Raw genomic sequence first — 15,728 nt, 5'->3', positions numbered from 1 at the left:
GAAGCTGGCGGTTGGCTGCGAGGCCCCTCGGGCCCAGGGACACGTCGGTGGATGTTGCTTCCACCTCTGGCATCTGTCCCAGGCCCGCATGTGTTTCTGTCTTACCTGGAGATGGGTGCCCACATCTGGGAGTCACATGCCAGCTCCTCCTTGTCCCCCACATTGAATCTGACACTGAATCTGGCCAACTGCATCTTTGAAATGTTTCTCAGATATCTGCTTCTTTTCTGTTCCTAACACCCATGTCTGAGTTCAGGCCTCGAACTTTGAGCCTTCTGTATTATTAATCTTGCATCATGCCCTGATTGCTAGAGTCATTTATGGAAAATCTAAATGGGACCTGTTTGCCCAGGTTACAGGACCCGCCACCTATGGGGAAAGATCATTCCTGGTGTGGCACTCAAGGCTCTCCTGCCCTTCCCCCAGCCCCCATCTAATCTTCCAACCTTGTCTCCTGCCACTCCCTGCCTTGGCCTTTTCCATCTTCTGTCCTCTGTCCACGGACCTCCCACAGATGCCCCTGTCATATTCTGTGGGACTCACTTCTACAATGTTCTGCCTAGAAAGCCCTTCCTGCCTCCTTGTCTTGTGTACCTATAATTTGTCCTTCAAAGCAGCTGAGGCACCAGTTTCCCCATCTGCTCCGTGTGTACTCCCAAATCCTCAGGTTGGGATAAATGCCCTCAGGAATCTCACGCACCCCCTTTGATGCCCTGTCAATGTGTTTGGGGTGATCGGCGGATGTGCCTGTCTGAGACAGCTCTTGTTCCTGTGTGCCCTCACTCCTAGCATGGCGTCTAACACACAGGGAGGCCAGGCGGGTGGACCAGCCCGCAAACTGTCCCTCACTCTGGGCACCCTACTTCTCCTGAGATGGACCCAGGATGACTCTGATGGAGACATGCTCTCACGGCCATTGGGGGGTGGGAGCACCGGCACTTCCCACGTCTATTTTTGGATGGTGGTGAAAATTGGTTTGTCTGTGCATGTGGCCTGGAGGCCGCCCAGAATGTGTCAGGAAATATCTGGGCTCAGCAGAAGCAGCCCTTGGTGCAGGTTTAAGAAGGGGGAAGGCTTGGACAGTGCCCAGCACACACTGCCGGTGGGGGAGGGAGGTTTCCCATCACCCAGGTGGGTCCCACTAGTCATCTGGACATGGGCGCCCATGGCCTGCTCCCTGCTGAGGTCCCCAAAGGGGGTTTCAGGGGACCCTTGCTGCTCTGCCTCTCCATGCACATCACTGCGTGTCGGTTAATGAAGTGGGTGTGTCATGGCCCGTCCTTGCCCGAGCACCAGGCCTGGAACACAGAGTCCCTGCAAGGTGTGGCTGCACAAGTGCTGGGGGGAGCACTTGAACTAGGTAGCCTGTGAACTAGGTAGCCACCTCTACCCCATGAACTAGGTAGCCATCCCTACCCCAGGGTGCAGAAAGGCCTTCTCTCTGAACTCCCGTCCATCCTCCCCACATCCCAGGCAGGTCTCCATGTAAGGCGAGGGTTTGGCCTCCTGCTGCTCTCCCCACAGAGGGACAACAACGCAAGCCACTCCCGCAACCTTACATTTTTCCAGCAGCCATGACAAATAGGTAAAAAGGAACAGGGGAAGTTGCGTTTAACAATCCCTATCTTTTAAACCCAAAAGATTGTCATCCAAAACATTGTCATTTCAGCATGTAATCGGTGATTAACACGATGGTTTATATTCCTAGAGCAAGCTGCGGAAACCGAGCTGGGTTCCGCACAGGCGACGCCTCTCATAATGCACCAGGTTTGTTCCGAATGCTTGGGAGCCGCGTGTGGCTGGTGCCGGCCTAACTGGGACTGCGCAGGTGTGGACGGACTGACCCCAGAAAATGCTCTTGTGGAGGTGAATCTCTTGAATTCTACTACTTGCTGGTCCTCCCCTTAGGCTTGCGGGGGCAGGCAGGAAGGAGAGGCCACACCGGCCACCCCCTCGCTGAACAACATGTGTGGCTGCAGCCAGGGAGGGGCCGCCCATGCTCGGGGGCTCCCATGTGGCCTCAGAGCTGAATTTGCTGGCTCAGCAGATGCCTGGAGAGCAGGTTATTTATCAGCTCTGGGGACACAAAGACGCCTTCACACAGGGAGCCCCAACCTTCCCGCCAGGATGCTGAGCAGGCAGCCTCCTTCCCTGGAGTCCCCTGGGAGCGCCCAGCCCGGCCGCCGAGAGGCCACTGCCGCAGTGAAGCGAAGGCTCCCACTACCCACAGACCGCTGAGGCCTCACAGGACTGCAGGGTCTCCCCTGCAGTGCCAACAGCCACTCGCATGCGTCATGATTAATGGCTGGATACCCTGGTGTGAAAATCATTTTAAAAATGACATTTTGTCACGGACAGTCTTCCACATATCATAAAGGTCATATGTGATAAGAGCATTGTCCGTATTTCTTGGGCAAACACGCTTAGCCTTGTAGAGCACATTTTCCGTCTGCCGTGAGTCAGAGGCTGGGTGCCTGGAGGCTCTACACGAAGGGATGAAAGACCATGGCGGTGGCACCACGCAGGGGCTGCGAACCAGGCAGTGAATTGGCTGCTGGCCTCTTGCTATGTCGGGGCACAGGGCATGAGGCCCCACAGCCTGGGAAAAGCTGCTAGGAAGGGGGCTTCTCTGCACACTGGTGGGGCTCTCTCCAGCTGTGATTTTCTCTGGGTCCTGCTCAGGCCTCAGCTGCCCCGCCTGAAGCCCTCTGACATGTGTGGCTTCCAAGTGAATTCAGAAGCAGCTCCTGTGCACCTGACACGGGGTGACAAATGACAGAATAAAAGGACAACTAAGGCAGGGTTAGGACAACAGTTCTCAGAGTGAAGCCTGTGCTATGGAACACCCTGACACCTGCAAAACGGAGTCAACCCGGGGTGTTGGCAACTACAGGCACAGACCTGGGGACAGCCCTGCTGTCACCAAGACCTGTCTAAAGGAGCTCAGGGCCTTTCCTCAGTGGACCAGGCCCCTAGGGCATTGTTGTGACTTCTCAGCTGCATCCCCCCTCTGCCTTCCCTAGCACCCACTTGTCCACCCTCCCACTGGTCATGTATAGTGTTGAGGGCTCTCTCATGGCCTCCTCGCTATTCTGTCTATTCTCCCCTACAACCAGAGTCCCAAACCCAAATTTAATTACAGATCCTTCTGTACTGTCAGTCCAGGGAAGGGCCTGTCCTGCTAACCTCATAGCCATGCCCTAAATGTGGCTGTCAGGCTGTATCAAACACTGCAGATGTTTGACAGTCAGCTCTTGGAAAAACAAATATGTATATGTGTGTGTGTGTGTATATACATATATATATTTGTGTTTTTCTGAGTATATGTATATATATAAATAGTATACGAAATAGTACTAAAACAGCCATGATATATACAACATTCCTTTTTATAAATTCCATACAGCCAACTGACATCAGTAGAATGCTTTCATCATTTTTGTTGAAATATTATATATGTAGCCAATCCATGGTTGCAATTCAACCATAACTTGACAATCTTTGTGCTAATTATCATGTAATGACAATGAGCTGCTTTAAGTTGAATCTATATATATTATATCTATATATTATTAACATTTTCTCTATTACTTCCTTAAGTCTAGACGATCAACAAAATCATACAAATGAAGCCCTGATTTGTAGTTGGCCAATTTCTATGGTGTAAATACTCCTATTATAACCAATTTCAAATTAACAATGTGACTGCACACATAGTTGGAAAAGGATAGAGCCATCATTGTACAGGAAATATAAATGACCTCAAGAGTGTAGCTAGTAACAGAATGTGGTAAAATAATTAGGAAGAGTTTTGAGTTTTTGTTATCATTGTTTTAAATTACATCCGTTTCATTTAATTCGTTTGTATTTTAGGGACAGGGGCTCGCTCTGTCACCCAGGTGTGAGTGTGGTAGTCTGATCACAGCAGCCCACTGCAGCCTCCAACTCCCAGGCTCAAGCAATCCTCCCACCTCAGCCTCCCCAGTAGCTAGGACTACAGGTGTGTGCCACCATGCTGGCTTAAATAAAATTTATATAATTGTAAGTTGATGCAAGTTAATTTTTAAATGGTTTGGTTTAACAGTTCATAAAATTTCTGAAAATGTAATAACCAGATCTCATGAGCAGGGAGGAGCAGGTGCAGGTGCAGGAGCTGGCCCCTGTGCACCATCGTCCAAGCCTCTGTGAGCTGCCTGCTGTGCCCACCCATTCCTGCCACTCACTCTGTGGTACTGGGTGTCCCAGGGCCCTCCTGGCCTGTAGAGCCAGACTATTTCCTCTGCCTGGAACTCTCTCCCTTCTTGTTCTCTTCACTTGCCTCCCCGGCCTCCGGCATCACCTTCCTTCCCCTTCCCTTTCTCGCTCCCCTCCCCTGACTCCCTCCTCCCCCTGCCTTTCTCCTCTTCTGCCCTCCCCCCTGCTTTTCTCTCTGTACTGCTCGTAGATCCCACCCGGAGCCTGGGGTTTAAATCACACTATTTCACCTCCGGTTGCAGCAAATAACATCACTCCCTGGTGTATGTGATCGTCACTGTGACTTCTCCACATTTACCCCTGGATTCTTACGGCCCTGGGAGAGCAGCCAAGGCCCCGGGGTATGGAGACAAAGGGATCAGCCCCCCTACTCCAGCGCCCCCTACTCCACCCCAAAAGAGGGGAGCAGGCTGAAGGAGAAATGGGATTGGGATGGCTTTGTGGTTCCCTCAGCTTTGTCCATTCTGAAAAGGTGTCATCAGAAGGTCATGTGAAGACTGTGGCTTAGAGGAGAATAACCAAAGTGACCAAGGGGTTGGGAAAAAGGAACCATGGAGAATTCTAAGGGACGTTCCTGGGGAGAGGAGCTGGAGGGCCGGGGTCATTCATTCCCGCAGCACACACCAAGTTCCTTGGCTGGGCTCCGAGACCAGCCCTAGGATGATCCAGCTACGCTGCCCACCTGCAGGGACCACGGAGCCTCCCTTCTGCAGGGAGGGGAGATGGGAAGAATCAAGCACGGAAAACTTCATTATAGGTTCCAACTTTTGCTTTGAAAGTTAATTATGTGAATTACCCTCCATGAGTGCTGTTTTCCAGATAGGCCTCCCCACTGCCAGGCAAGACCAGCCTGTCCAAATCTAGGAGGGTGTGTCCAGTCCCAGGCCAAGCAGACGAAGGGGTGAAAGAGTGCAGGGACATTTGCTGCAGGTGCTCAGGGGCCTACAGAGAGTGGAGCTGCCTGCTTGTCTCGGCCTCCACAGGGCACCAGAAGCATGGTGGATGGCGGCTGACCAGGAGCAAGGTTTTGTAGTGAAGCCTCAAGGTGGACGCTCCCCAGTCCCACAAGCCTTCTAGTGCACGTGGTCATTTCTCCCTTCTCCTCTTCTCTGTTCTCAGCTTTGGAAGCCACCTACCACTCTTGGAGAGGACATGGCATCCTCCCAGGCTCACTGGCTGTGGCCTGTCCTCTGTCCATCGAACCTCCTTTCTCCGCACCCTTGTGCCTGCCCCACAGGCCCAGCTGGGACCTGCTGTGATACCTTCAGCCACAACCACCTATTCCCTCAGCCCATCTCCTTCCACTGCCACGTCTGTCTCCAGCCAGGTCCCTGAGCGTCCTTTCCTGCGTCTCACCTTTGTAGCTTTCTGTCATGGTGTCCATGTAATCCTTTCTGTTCTCCTTAACCCACAGCCACCCACCCCAGCCAACTCCGTTTCACCTGTGGTCACTTGGTTCTGGCATTCTTCACGGACGCCTCCCGGCCCCAGGAAGAGGGCAGCCCTCTCTCTGCTGCACACCCTTGGCGCTGAGCACAGGTTTCAAAACCTAGAATGTGTCCAGTCCTGTATCTGATGTTCTCATCTCTTCATCTCATCACTCGGTGCAGGCACACGGAAGGCAGAGGCCGTCATGAAATGCCAGTGAGCAAAGCCGAGTGGGACTTTGGGGGCTCTGGGGGCAGGGACCCTGCCCTCCTCACTCCTGTACCTCTGAGCTGAACAGAAAGCCAGGGCACTGACATTAGCTGAATGAGTGGATGCCTGGGTGGGTGAACAGCAGGCTGTGGAGGGTGTGGGCAGGTGTGCAAGCGGGCGGCACGGGCCAGGGTGTGCTTGCTTGCAAACACTCACGTCGCGAGCATTCCTCTTAATGGCCTTATTTTGGCTTCTCTAAATTGACTCCTGATGTGCTCAAGTGAGGCCCTGGCATCCTTGGCGGCTGGAAATTCTGGATGCCGCAGCCAATTGTTCTTGCTAATTACTAGGAAGCATCAAACAGGAGGCGCTACTTTCTCTTCCTCACTGGATTTTGTTATGCTAATTAGACTCGTGTAAGCTGTTGCTCTTGAACCTGGAGAGTTAGCAAAACATTTGCTTTAATACCTGGGAAGCTGCTACAGAAGCCAGTTATTATTTTAATGAGGTTCTGGCCCTTAAAGAGATGCTCCTGACTGGGGACTGATATCAGGTGTGTGTGTGCCCTGTGTGGTGACACCTGCCTGTTCGGGGAGACAAATCCCAGGCCTCTCCAGCACAAAGCCTTGCCCACCTCATTCCTTTCTCCATGTTCATTAAACCTCGACACCTGGATTTCCACACTGGGAGGCCAGGAGGGACCCTGTCTCTCTGGAGCTCCTAGGAAGGGGACATGGGAAAGACACCCTGGCTTTGTCTCCCGGCCACCTGGCTCTGTCCTTGCCCTTCTCAAAACTGCAGGTGCTTCCCCCACCGTTGTGGCTGTCATGCACCCACACTGACTCCCCGTATGAAGGGGAACGTGGTGGACACGCACTTTCCAAGTCACCAGTGGGAGAGCAAGTCTGCCCAGAGGGGGAGCAGGGCAGGAGGGCAGAACGTGCGCAGGGTCCTGGTCCTGATTATCAGGCACCCTTGAGAGAATGGCACACCACCCGGCCCTGCCCCCCCGCACCCGGGGAATGACATCGCCACAGTGAATGCCCCCGACCTCGCCAACCCAGCCGCGTTAGAAACCAGGCGAAGGGAAGCTCACGGGCAGATTCTGTCAGCCTGAGGACCCCCCGGAAGCCCTGGGTGTCAACTTTGCCTGATTTTCTCATTTCATCTCTTACAAGCTTTCGGGATGCTAACATGATTAAGTTCTTCACACAATTTATTAGCGTCATGTTGGAAATCCAGTAGTATATTGTACTGTCTGAGTAATCCAATTAGCACAACGTATTTATTTAACGGGAATATTAGCCACACCACATCCCACACCAAGTTCCCTCCCAGCCTTCCTGCCGTGTTTCCCCGTGAGAATAGACTTTACTGAGCCTGGGAGCCATGAGGGCAGTGAGGCAGCCTGCGGCCCACAGTATGGGTGGGCAGAGGTGTGGGGCGGCCAGGGTACCCTATCCAGGTGACCACGGCACTGGCCCCGATTCTGACCGCACTTGCTTGTGGCTCTCTGAATCCTGGGCAGGTTCTCAGTCTTATCTGCACCTGTTTCCTTATTATCTGTGAAGTGGACACAAGAAACCTTTTCTCAAAAGGTGCCTGTGAAAATTCACCAAATCAGCCAAAGGATGCCCTGCCCAGTGCCTTTCCTCTGTCCGGCCAAGCCCACTGTCACCTGCTCTGGTCTTATCTCATCCTTGGCGCCTTCGGGATGCTGTGGGCACCTCCTTCTCTTCCTTTTGTGCCCTCTCACGTGGAGGTGCCCTGCAGGAGGGGCCACATGACTGTCCTGGCACCTCCACGTGCGCTCTGGGTGGGGCTCCCCTGCCTCATCCGCTAATGCTGGACGCTAGGTGCTAGGTGATCAGAGCAGGGATCAGCCAGAAGGAGCCACACCTCTGCGGCTCCGTGAAAGGAGGATGGCTGGGAGAGTGCCAGCTTGGGAGGAGTGTGACGGGAGGAGGATCGGGGAAGGAACAGTGTGCTCACCTCTAAACCAGCCACCCTGAGGAGAGGCACTGCCACCATGATGATGGCGGGTCCTCTGTCGTCATGATTACCAGTATCTGCCCAGGCACCCACTAGGCACCTGGGGAGCATTGGGGGGTTGCCCACCATGTCCCAACTGGATGCCAGGTGCTTCCCATCCTGATCTCACCACAGCACTGGCCCTGCCCCCAGCAGATCTGATCCCTGGGACCATTATGGTCAGGGCTGGGGGTGCAGGAATCGGGGCTTGATGAGGCTCGGTGTCCCTTCTCAACTCTTGGCTGACCCCCAGCCACTGTCTCTGGGAAAGGCTGGGCTCCTTTCCCTCATTCATTAGCTCAGCATGGGTGCCCGCAGCAGGGACCTGCCTGTGTGGGGCACCCATAGCAACTCATGCAGGCCTTGATGGTTGCCGCGTCAAACCTAGTACATCATTAACAAGGGCCCCTGTCATTCACACTGGGTCCTGCAGACTGGGTAGCTCATCCTGCATCCTGCCCCAATGGCCCTCAAAGCAGATATTCACACCCATTTTACAGATGAGGAAACGGAGGGTGGAGTTAGAGAGCTGCCCAAGGTTGCCAGGTAGCAAAGGTCCATCGGCACTGAGATATGCTACAACAGGCGCCTCCCCAGATGGCGAGGGCCCCCAGCTCCATTTGTTCCACTCTCTCTGGGCAGGGGAGGACGCAGCCAGGGGTCGATACTGTCATATTCCAGCCCTTTTTCCAGGGAGGAAATCAGAGAAGTACTCTGGCAAAGGGACAAGGACCCCAGCAACCTAAGTGGCTGGGCTGGGGGACGCTCAGTCATCTCAGCACCCCTGCAGCGCTCCTGCTCTTTCAGGGGAGTAGTGTAGTGATGTTGACAGCAGAGGAGGAGCAAGGGACCCTGCCTGAGAGGACTGCCAGGCCCTCCCAACCTGTGGGTGTTGGCCCTGTGCTTGGCCCTCCCCAGCTGTGAGTGTCGGCCCTGCACTTGGCCCTCCCCACCTGTGGGTGTAGACCCCGTGCTTGGCCCTCCCCACCTGTGGGTGTCGGCCCCATGCTTGGCCCTCCCCACATGTGGGTGTGGGCCCTGTGCTTGGCCCTCTATACCTGTGGGTGTGGGCCCTGTGCTTGGCCCTCCCCACCTGTGGGTGTCGGCCCCGTGCTTGGCCCTCCCCACCTGTGAGTGTGGGCCCCGTGCTTGGCCCTCCCCACCTGTGGGTGTGGGCCCCGTGCTTGGCCCTCTATACCTGTGGGTGTGGGCCCCGTGCTTGGCCCTCCCCACCTGTGGGTGTCGGCCCCGTGCTTGGCCCTCCCCACCTGTGGGTGTGGGCCCTGTGCTTGGCCCTCCCCACCTGTGGGTGTCGGCCCCGTGCTTGGCCCTCCCCACCTGTGGGTGTGGGCCCCGTGCTTGGCCCTCCCTACCTGTGGGTGTCGGCCCCGTGCTTGGCCCTCCCCACCTGTGAGTGTGGGCCCCGTGCTTGGCCCTCCCCACCTGTGAGTGTGGGCCCCGTGCTTGGCCCTCCCCACCTGTGGGTGTGGGCCCCGTGCTTGGCCCTCCCCACCTGTGGGTGTGGGCCCTGTGATTGGCCCTCTATACCTGTGGGTGTCGGCCCCGTGCTTGGCCTTCCCCACCTGTGAGTGTGGACCCCGTGCTTGGCTCTCCCCACCTGTGAGTGTGGACCCCGTGCTTGGCCCTCCCCACCTGTGAGTGTGGGCCCCGTGCTTGGCCCTCCCCACCTGTGGGTGTGGGCCCTGTGCTTGGCCCTCCTCACCTGTGGGTGTCGGCCCCGTGCTTGGCCCTCCCCACCTGTGGGTGTGGGCCCCGTGCTTGGACCTCCCCACCTGTGAGTGTGGGCCCCGTGCTTGGCCCTCCCCACCTGTGGGTGTGGGCCCCGTGCTTGGCCCTCCCCACCTGTGGGTGTGGGCCCCGTGCTTGGCCCTCCCCACCTGTGGGTGTGGACCCCGTGCTTGGCCCTCCCCACCTGTGGGTGTGGGCCCCGTGCTTGGCCCTCCCCACCTGTGGGTGTGGGCCCCGTGCTTGGCCCTCCCCACCTGTGAGTGTGGGCCCCGTGCTTGGCCCTCCCCACCTGTGGGTGTTGGCCCCGTGCTTGGCCCTCCCCACCTGTGGGTGTGGGCCCCGTGCTTGGCCCTCCCCACCTGTGAGTGTTGGTCCCGTGCTTGGCCCTCTATACCTGTGGGTGTGGACCCCGTGCTTGGCCCTCCCCACCTGTGGGTGTCGGCCCCGTGCTTGGCCCTCTATACCTGTGGGTGTGGACCCCGTGCTTGGCCCTCCCCACCTGTGGGTGTGGGCCCCGTGCTTGGCCCTCCCCACCTGTGAGTGTGGGCCCCGTGCTTGGCCCTCCCCACCTGTGGGTGTGGGCCCCGTGCTTGGCCCTCCCCACCTGTGGGTGTGGGCCCCGTGCTTGGCCCTCCCCACCTGTGGGTGTCGGCCCCGTGCTTGGCCCTCCCCACCTGTGGGTGTGGGCCCCGTGCTTGGCCCTCCCCACCTGTGGGTGTGAGCCCTGTGCTTGGCCCTCTATACCTGTGGGTGTCGGCCCGTGCTTGGCCCTCCCCACCTGTGGGTGTTGGTCCTGTGCTTGGCCCTCCCCACCTGTGGGTGTCAGCTCTGTGTTTGGTGCTGCCGTGAGGTCCCTTCACCCAGACACTAATTCAGGCCCTGAAGTCAGGGCAGACCCCTCGAGCTCCCCCTTTCCTCTCCAATGGCACTCTTTTTTTTTTTTTTTTTGTAGAGACAGGGTCTCACTTTATGGCCCTCGGTAGAGTGCCGTGGCCTCACACAGCTCACAGCAACCTCCAACTCCTGGGCTTAAGCGATTCTCTTGCCTCAGCCTCCCAAGTAGCTGGGACTACAGGTGCCCGCCACAACACCCGGCTATTTTTTGGTTTCAGTTTGGCCGGGGCCGGGCTTGAACCCGTCACCCTCGGTATATGGGGCCAGCGCCTTACCGACTGAGCCACAGGCGCCGCCCTCCAATGGCACTCTTGATCCCCTTGGTGTGACTGAGACATCTTTGCCCTGTGCCCCCAGACTAATGGCCGTAATGTCTCACCTTCCACATTAATGACAGGTGTATGGCGGTGGAAGTCTGCCTGCCCTGGGTCCCCTGACATCCCACTGCTCACGTGAGCAGCACACCCTAAGGCGACTGAGATCCTAATAGTCCCTCTAACTGCCGCCTGCATCAGTCTTGACACCAGAATGCTTTCTTCTTCTTCACCACGGCTTGCCTTTATAACTGTCACTGTCATTGATTTTGACTATAAGAGAAAAAAGCCCAGGTGGGGGCTCTGGGGGGGAGTCGGGCCAAGGGTCAGGAGCTGGGACTGGGGGAACAGTGGTCCATGCAGGGTGTGCCTCACGGGAACTCTGGGGGCAAGAAGGGAGGTCATGGAGAGGATGAGACCCCTGGAAGCCCTCCAAGCCTCCTGCCCTCCCCCTCCCTGCATTTGGGTCCAGGCACTCAGGGAGGTAGGCGGACTGTCTGGTTGCAAAATGCTTTTTGTGGCAGGGTCAGAACCAATCTGGGTGCTGACAGTAAAAGAGGGCTGAACATCACTCCCCCCACCCCACTGCAGCACACCCATGGGCTGGTCTGAGGGGTCAGCAGGAAGCCTGCACAGAGAGGCTAGTGTGGGCAAGGGTGTTTGAGTGGCCTGGGTGCTCTCTGAGGCCCTTGCTGAGCGGACTCTCTCCCCAGGAAGGGGGAGTGGGCATCCTCTCTTCCCACCAGGACCCACCACCAGGGTCTTTCTAGCTCCGAGGAGGGCAGAGGAGGTGAGGAGAGAGGACGGAGGGGCCTGCTGGAGAGATGGGGAGGGACCGTCCTTCACCCCACTCTCCTCGCCTCCACTGTGTTTCCTCTGCCCCCTCCCCCCCGCTGTGAGGCTAAGTACCATCCTCCCAGGTTGTATCTTAGGCCGTGAATCCTCTTCTTTTGTCAGGATGTCCAACCCCTGCTGGACACCCGCACCCTTGCTGGCTCACCCCAGGGCCTGCTTGGCATCCCCAGGGCTGTCCAAGCCTAAAGGAAGACACAGAGTTCAGGAGCTGTCCCCAGGAGGCACCCACAGCAGGGTCTCAGACTCACAGACAAAGATTGGAAAGACCTTCCCGCTAGGCCTTTCCTGGACTGGCTTTCTTGTTTCTTTTTAACTCTTCACTTACTGGGACAAATCAGTCCCCCAGGATCGGGGCATCTCTGGTGGGGTGATAGAATCGGGCTCTGCAACATGTACACTCGAGGGTCTGCTCTGCGGGCCTGGATCATGATGGCCATGGACCCCAAGGTCCCAGCACCCTATTGCCACCCAGAGCAAGGGGCTGTGCCCACCTGCACCTTCCAGGAAAAATGTGCTTCATTCTGGTCTGTTGCCCAGACCTCTTCATGGGTGCTGCAGCTCTGCTGTGCTCTGTGCCACTGGCTGAAGTGAGTGTCTTTGGGCAGCTCCCCTGGGAGAGGGACCAGAGACAGAGAAGGAGATGTTTACCTGTCCTCAGGCTCTCCAAAGGAGAGATGCAGATTCCCTTGGCAAGTGTGGGGGTCGCTGAAAGGAAGGCTCCAGTTGGGGGGGGCCTGAGCATAGCACCTGTCTGCAGAGGGGAGCTCTTTGGCCTTGAAGGGTAGAGTCTTGAGCAGTGCTCTGGGCACGGGCTCTTCACGTGGAATCAGTAGCTGTGGCTTAGAGCAGACAGCAAGGCCACGGACAGTTTTCCCAGGCACTGTGCAGACAGGCTGCACTCGGAGGTCTGGGCCAGTCCCAACTTTACGCCCCTCCCTAGGGCACCTGTAAGGGGTATCTCAGGGTGCGGCTGCCCGGCAGGACACATGCTCCCAGGCTGGCCTGGCTGGCAGCTGCATGCAGGGAGCAGCTGTTCCTGCAGGATTTGCTGAGACCAAGCTGGCAAATTCCTGCGTTTGCAAGGCCAGGGCTCTAAGAGGAGGTAGGGGGCAGCTTCCAGCACTGCTATCTTGGCAGCTGTCACCAGGCGAGAGTCCACCCCTGCTTTGCCATTGTCTTCCTGCCTCTTCCTGGCAGAGGCCAACACCACTGGCGTAGGTGGCCCCTGGGGACCCATTCCACCCCAGCCATTCCCAGGAAGTGGGGAGCAGCCACAGTGGCCATGCCAGGGCCCCTGGGTGACAGCAGCCTGCTCTTCTCCCCTCTGCTCATGGTGTCCCCTTTCCCAGCACCTTATCCTGCTGGATGAGCAGATACATCTTCTCTCCTGGCTCTCCTAATGTCCTGTTTCCTGTGTGCAGAGCCAGGTGGTCTCAGAGGGCCAGGTGTCTCAGGCTGCAGGACACTGGGCTCCCCGAGGACAAGCCCCACCTGGCTTGTTCAGCAGCACCTAGAACAGCACCTGGAACAACAGGTAAACACACCCAGAGGTGGTGGCAGCCACCACTCCCCACAGCCAGAATCGGGTTGTTTGCACCCTGACTTCTGGGAAGCCCCAGAACCCCGGGAGAGGAAGGGACAGATGCTGGGTGAACTGCCTGGTGCAGGGGAAACAGCAGCGAGGCTGGGTAGGTGGGCATGGGGGGAGAGGAGCAAGGGTAGACCCTGGAGAAGTCCAGAAAGGTGTGATCAGTACTGACCCTCTGGCAGAGTATCTACACAAGTAATCAGGGTCCCTGGCAGTGTGGTGTCACAGTCAGAGCCCTGGGCCCATGTTGCTGTGTGACCTTGGGGAGATCTCTCAACCTCTCTGTGTCTATTTCCCATCTGTTAAATGGGAACACCTGTAATAACAACAACCCTCACAGGCCTGTTATGAGGATTTGATCTGACAATGTGGGAGATGCGCTTAAAACAGTGCCTGGCACATGGTCAATTTTTAATAAATTTTAGTTAAGAGTTGCCAGTGATTTTAAAAATAGCAAACGTTTGGGTGGGTGCACATGCTTCAAAATACAATAGGCCTGTGTTTCATGCTTTGCTGTGCGTTGAGGATGCTCATGTCCCTCTGGTCCCTGTCAGGTAGGGAGGCTGGCACGGTGGGCAGATGCTGCTGGAGTCCTGGGTTTGTCCTGAGACTCTAAGTGTTGAATGACAAGGTGTTTCAGGCTGGCAGCATGGCAGCCACATTCTCATAGGGCAGTCATGTTCATCCCCGAGCCACCTGGCAGTAAATTGGCTGGTTGCCATGATTGTCAAGCCCAGGGGGTTAAGTGAAATGGCCCAAGTTACGCCTTTCTGGCCAAAGGTGTAAGCCCACGATTCTGCCATAGTTCCTGGGGCCACCACATCCTGCCAGGTCTGTGAGGTTGTTTGTTTTTTAATAAATCATCAACAGTGTTGGAAACCCACACAATCAATACTACTAGGACAAAGGCCACACCACACAGTGGGGCTGTCCTGGAGTCTAAATAGGAGTGTTCTGGCTCGGCACCCATAGCTCAGTGGCTAGGGCGCCAGCCACATACACTGGGGCTGGAAGGTTTGAACCCGGCCAGGGTCTGCTAAACAACAATGACAACTACAACAAAAAAATAACCAGCCATTGTGGCAGGCGCCTATAGTCCCAGCTACTTGGGAGGCTGAGGCAAGAGAATCACTTAAGCCCAAGAGTTTGATGCCACAGCACTCAACTGTGGGCAACACATGAGACTCTGTCTCAAAATAAATAAATAAATATATAAAAAATAAACAAACAGGAGTGTTCTGAAATGGGCTGTTACAAATGCATTAGGGTCTGTGCCGAAGCTTATAAAGTCCTTTCACGGACCTATTTCATCTCTTCTTTGCAATAGCCTGTGAGGTCTTCATCCTGTTTTGCAAATGCAAATGGGGCTCAGAGATGGGAATTCACTCAGTGTCTCAGATCCAGCAAGTATTGTCAAAGCAGAACTTGAACCCAGGGCTTCTAGTGTCCTGTGACCTAGCCAGGTCATGAGGGTCACTGGATCTTTGCTCCTCTGCGGAGAAACCTCAGGCAGAGTTCAGGTCCTGTTCTCTAAGGCAGCTGCGCCATGGCCCAGGGGTGCTGGGAAAATCCCTTTCCGGTGCAGCACCCCTCACCCTCCTCTCATGTGCTCTAAAAAGGGAGCCATCTACCCGGGGAACGTTCCCCAGGAATAATTGCCACAAGGCCTAATTCTGGAGATAACCACCGTTATAAACGTCTCATTACTTTAATTAAAGTCTCATCCATCACTGCCGTGCTGTTCCCTGGAGCAAAGGGGCTAATGTGGCAGCAGCCAGTGCAAGGGGCAGAGCGCGTGTCTATGCAGTAGCCTCCCCCCAGGCCGCTGTGCTCAGATGCTGCCAGCCCCTGCCACCCCAACCACCCACAAATGCCCCACTTCCTCCTCCGGCACCGAATAATCCAAACATCTTTCTCCCCGGCAGCTGCACAATTGTGATGTCCCAGATCCACAGGAGGAAGAGCCAACAAAAGCCGAAATGGTGTTGGATGAGCCAGAGTGCGACGAGGCACCCAGGACGCGGGGGTGCTCTGCAGCGGGGCCTCTCGGGAGAAAGCTGGTGTGTTCCGGACGTGCATCTAAGTACTGGGGCATCGGAGATCACATCTGCAGTGCTGGGGTCATCGTGACCTCATTGATTGAACTCTCTGTGTGTGTGGGGCCCTTCTCATATGTTAGACTGTCCAGTCCCAGGGCTGCCCTTGAACACCACAGTGGTTGGAGGAGCTGACCTCCTGTGCAGCCAAGTCTGAGTGTAGCTTTTGACTCCCCCAAACTTAACTCCTACTAGCCTGCTGAGGACCAGATGCCTTACAGGTGATATAAACAGTTGATTGACACACGTTTTCTAAGTGGTATGTGTTAGATACTGTATTCTTACAATGAAGTAAGCTGCGGCAAAGAA

The sequence above is a fragment of the Nycticebus coucang genome, chromosome 18, assembly GCF_027406575.1.
Source record: "Nycticebus coucang isolate mNycCou1 chromosome 18, mNycCou1.pri, whole genome shotgun sequence".
Taxonomy (NCBI): domain Eukaryota; kingdom Metazoa; phylum Chordata; class Mammalia; order Primates; family Lorisidae; genus Nycticebus; species Nycticebus coucang.
This window is presented reverse-complemented; position numbering follows the sequence as displayed.